Here is a 5,299-nt window from a genome sequence, read left to right on the forward strand (position 1 = left end):
TCACTATTTTCTTCTCACTCCACCCTAAGAGATTTCTTTATTTATTTAACAACTATTGAGTGTCACCTACTATTTTAGACACTAAATTGACTTTAAAGGTGAAATTTCACTGGATCTGCATGTTCCAAACTTTCATTAGTTATATTCTACTGCATTCCTGACATAATTTTTGAAATATTAGAGGAGAGTTCATCCTTATTTAGTGCTTTACAAATACTTATTATTTACTTAATAATTTTTAGCTGAAATGTGTATTTAATAATTTTTAGCTAAAATGTTTATTTAAGTGTTTTTAAATGAAATTTTATAGTACTACCTGTTATGGAATGAATTGTGTCCCCCTCAAAAAATTAATACGTAATCTTTCTGTTGTACATAAACATGATGATTGTGTTTCAACACTCATATGTGAGACATGCCTCTCACTAACGTTATTACAATGTTGGCACATTACCTGTCTGACATTTTCTATACACATATCAGATGTTGAAATCCTAACACCCATTTCCTCAGAATATGACTGTCTGGAGATAGGGTCTTTATTGAAATAATCAAGTTAAAATGAAGACATTAAGGTGGCCCCTAATCCAATATGACTGGTGTATTTATAAGAGAAAACTTAGATGCAGGCACATACAGAGGGTGCCTCTAAATGTATTTAAAGAAAATACATTTCTATTGTTTAAACCATCCAGTCTGTGATATTTTGTTCTGACAGCACTAGACACTAATACTCTACCATAATTGCAAAATCATTTCTACTTGCAATATAAAAATAATTATTAAAAATAAATGAAACTCTACTAAAAATTTAAATAATACCTTAAAGGACCTTAAAAAATATATTCTTGTATCTCAGACGTTTACAATATGGACTGAGTTTTGGAATATCACCTAGGAAGGTAAGTGTTTACACACAGTTGGAGACAGGCATCAAGGCCACGATGCCTTTTCTAAAGCAGCTGCTTCTTCCTTTGACATTGTATTCATTCAACTCAGTATATTTGGAACTGTGTCAGGGTCTGCAGTCATTGTATGAGGGACCAAAACACCAGGGCCTAGGCAGCATTTAAAATTGGCACAGCGAAACTCTCTCCAAGGACCCTCCCTGCAGCCCCTGGGGCTAGTTGCATCCAAGAAGCATTGAACTGAAGCAGGTATACAGTTCCTGCCCACGCCCCTCACTCCTGGCTGCCTCCAGCTTGGGCCCCTGCCTGGACACTCCCAAGTGAGATGTTGAGAAACTAGGCCCCTAGATCCAATTTGGGAAATTGGCTTGAGGTAATAACTGGAAAAGAAATAAAAGACTGGATGGTGAAAAATGATATGTAGAGAAACAAGGACAGCAGGTGGTAGCCTGGGAGACATCAAGAGGGAAAAACACTGAATAGAGGACAGAAGATGAATAGAAAGGAAGATCTTGAAAAATGAGATTTGAATGAGAAAAGCTAGAGGAAAATAGAAACACATTCTCTACCCTTTAAAATGTTGATTCTTTTCCCACCACCTCCCTTTCTCATGCTGATCTGTCTTGGCCTCTGCGTCATTCAAAGTCCATTGATGCCCTTTATCTTACCCTTTGCTAACCAGACTTGCCAGGTCCTTATTTCTTTGTCTCAGTCACCCTGCCTCACTCGTCTTCCTATTGTTATCTAGTAGATGAGGAGTGCACTCTGATGGCTCTATTTCAAATGCCATGAGGAATAACTATTATTTCTGATACTCTCAAATAATATCTAAACATTTTTAAAGCACCGATTGACTAAAGTCGATGTGGGATTTTCACAACTATGTAAAAATGTGCATCATTTAGAATGAATATGGTAAAGTTGGCTTTATTTATTAAAATGTACCACAGTCTAATACCCAACTACTCTACGGATGGCTGTTGTTTCCATGCAATTATATTTCACCATCATGAAATACATTCCATCAGCCTATCTCAGTCATATCAATGAAAGAATTTCACCATTTTAAGAAAATACAATGATTTTTTTTAATAAAACAAGGCTTTCTGACATTGCCACTTTGATTACAAAATGATACACCACTTCTTAAAATGAGCAAGGTCCAGAAACAGAGAAGCTATTAGAAATGTATTCTCAGGATGATTTAATTATCCAACATCTTCCAACTAAAGCACACTAAGGAGTTATTTGCATATAAATTCTGTTGACAGTGTATTACCCTTACTATAGAACTGTGCATGAGAAAGGATACTTCCAATTACTAGCAGAAACATAAACAACACTATTTTTTAAGTGTATTTATTTAAATGTTGGTAAGATAAATATTTCTACAAATCCACAGTAGACTCACTGTAACTCTGGATATGCATTTATAAGCATATGGTGGCATACATTAGAAGTGTAGCCACTCCTTTTTCTTTTAGTTAATTTATTTTCTGAAGAAATTGTTGCCATTTTCACCTTTATAGTCAGTAATTAACAGACATCAATTCTGAATCAGCCACTGAGGCATTCTCAGGTTTCATACACACAATGAATCTGTGAGTTGGTATTAGCTGATCACTTGTGAACATGAAGAATGAGGCATAGAGAGATTACGGAGTTGGCAATAATGGTAAAAGAAATATCCAAGATTCAAAGCCTTGTCTGCTGGCCCCTAATCCATGCTTTTTCAGAAACACAAAAGAGTCTCTGTCTCTGTCTCTCTGTCTCTCTCTCTCTTTTACATATTCACAATGTTGTGCAATCATCACCACTTTCTAATTCCAGAATATTTCCATCAGCCCAAAAAGGAGCCACAGTACCTATTAGCAGTCAGTCTCAATTCCTCCCTCTTCCCATACACTGACCACCACTCACCCACTTTCAGTCTCTATGGATTTGCTTATTTGGGATATTTAATATAAATGGAATCTTACAATATATTTCTGGATTCTTTCATTTAGCATAAGGTTTTCAAGGTTCATCCTTCTTATAGCATACAGCAGTGTTCCATTTCTTTTTATGGCTGCATAACATCCCACTGCGTGGATGTACCACATTTTGCTGATGGACATTTAGGTTGTTTTCTCTAAATCACTTTTAATAACATAATCAGATCAAGGTGTGACAAAAACAGTGAACGTTCTGAGATTTTTACCTTACTAACCCACTAACAATTTAACATACCACAGTTTAACGGATGCCAGCAGAAGACATGAGACCCCTGGATCAGAGACACAGGGCTTTATTACTAATGGCACAGTAATTAGCATGAGTATCATTTTTGCATCAGTTCTCCTTATCCTGCAAGTTTCATGGAGGCAACCCTGAGAGGTCCAGTTGAAGCTGTGCATAGAGTGGATTTTCATCACAGCGAAAAAGCCTCAAGATTGGTGAATACAATTTTTTAAACATATAATAAACTGTAAGGAAGCCTTCCCAAACATTGGTCTGGAAAAAGACATTATCTGCTGCACTAGATAGTAAACAAACCTGCTCTGGTGACACTATCAGTATTTTCCAAGGTGTCTTGCTATATAGAATCCTTGAAAAGATACTCTGGAACCAAAGGTCATTCACCGACTGTACTCACAAGATACTGAGAAACACAAGAGACCTATGGAAAATTGTCTCCCAGTAGAGAGTGCTCTGTTGCTTTTCTAGTTTAATTAATGAAGTACCTACCAACGAATAGTCTTTGATATTTTATTGGCTATAATTTGCTTTTACTATCAATAATATATATTTTTTTGTTTGACTATGATTTGTTCTTGAGGAAACCAGCTAGCATTATAAGATTCTATTGGTCCACTACGGGTCAGGCATTGTACAGCTTGTTATATGCATTATTTTATTTAATTTCTATGATGACACATGCAAAAATTTATACTTTTCTCATCTTACAAATGAGGAAACTTCAGCTCTGAGAGATTAAGTGACTTGCATAGATGTTCACAGCTAGTAAAGGATGGAATCATGATTTAACACAGCATGACTAACTGATTCCGAAGAAGTTTTTATACTAATATTTTATAATCCAAGGCAGATTGTGAATGTGCTGAAACAAACATATGAAAGCTAATATTGTCATAAAAAAAAGAGGTAGTTTCTTGTAGATAAATAAAAAATTGTGTATCACTAAGAACACAGAAACTGATCAAAGAAGTGTGTCTCTAGTTATAAGGATTACAGGTATTTGGTATGGCAGATATGTAGTATGGCTTGAATAATGACACAGAAAATTTACATATGACCAAAATGATGGAGGACCTTGAGTAACCTGACATCATGCTCAAAAGAGACTGAAGATAACAACTATTCCTTGGGAAGATACCACCAGCATCAGGTCTTAAAGGTTCTGGCTTTTTGCTTTGCTCAATATAGAAAAATGGATATAGAGAGTATCCAGGAAGAATAGGGAAGAAACTTCCAGGTGTATTTATGCTGTAGGAAGTACAGATGTCTCATGTTTCAGTTCTTAAGATATTTGGGTGGCAAAAAAAAAAAAAAAAAGGCTGCCAACAATTTGCTGTAGCTTCTATTTTTGTTCCTCACCAATCCAGACTTTGGGAAAGTAAAATAAAATCTTTTTATTGTGTGTCTAATACAATCAAAATATAATATATTCAAGCTGAATTTACGCTTATAAAGTCTATTCAAGTGGCTTTCAAACTGTTTTTGTAATAACAAAATTTTGTAAATAATTTATTATGCTGAATTTCACTATATAAAGCAAATGGTGTGCTCAAATCTAAAGAGACGGATTAAGAACCAAAATTACTAGGCCATCCCTTTTCCATACATTGACTCCTGGAGCACCTTACAGGGATGCTAAATCTCTGTATATCTCAGTGCAAAAGTTGCCTACCTAGCCCAGTATCCTATCTTAGTACTGAGAGAACTGAGGCTCAGGGGAATGAAGCAACATGCTAGTATGCTAGTGGTAGAATGAAGAAAATTTCTAGCTGAATATGGTACAGAATTCTTTCGGTGCCACTTTGCCAGCCGGAAAACTTCGTAGCCAGTAGCGCCCCTACCCAGGCTTTGCTCGAACCCATGGGCTTGCTTCGCCCACTCAGTCCAGCAGGCTGCGCTCAGCTCGCACTACCGGCCCAGCCAGATACGGTGTCCGCCTTGGCTCTGCGCTCGGCCCACGGTTGGTCCAGGCGTGCTGCGACTGGCTTCTTCCTCGGACATTGGCGTCTGAATGAGGGGGACGCAACAGCACCCAAAAGCTTGGAGACTCCAGCAACCGTGGAGGCCCAAGAAGCTGTTACAGCATCTGCTCGGAGAGTCGCGAGGTCTGAGCCACCAGGGAATGCCACCGTTCTCTCTCTCTTTCTCTATTT

General features: G+C 37.2%; 1 non-coding gene across 1 annotated transcript; it reads left to right on the plus strand.

Moving 5' to 3' along the window:
• The first annotated feature begins 360 nt into the window (after window positions 1-360).
• Window positions 361-464, plus strand: LOC112437479 (small nucleolar RNA U13). Its single transcript, XR_003026081.1, has one exon. It is a non-coding gene; the product is annotated as a small nucleolar RNA U13 (small nucleolar RNA).
• The last annotated feature ends 4,835 nt before the right edge of the window (window positions 465-5,299 follow it).

The sequence above is a fragment of the Pan paniscus genome, chromosome 18, assembly GCF_029289425.2.
Source record: "Pan paniscus chromosome 18, NHGRI_mPanPan1-v2.0_pri, whole genome shotgun sequence".
Classification (NCBI taxonomy): domain Eukaryota; kingdom Metazoa; phylum Chordata; class Mammalia; order Primates; family Hominidae; genus Pan; species Pan paniscus.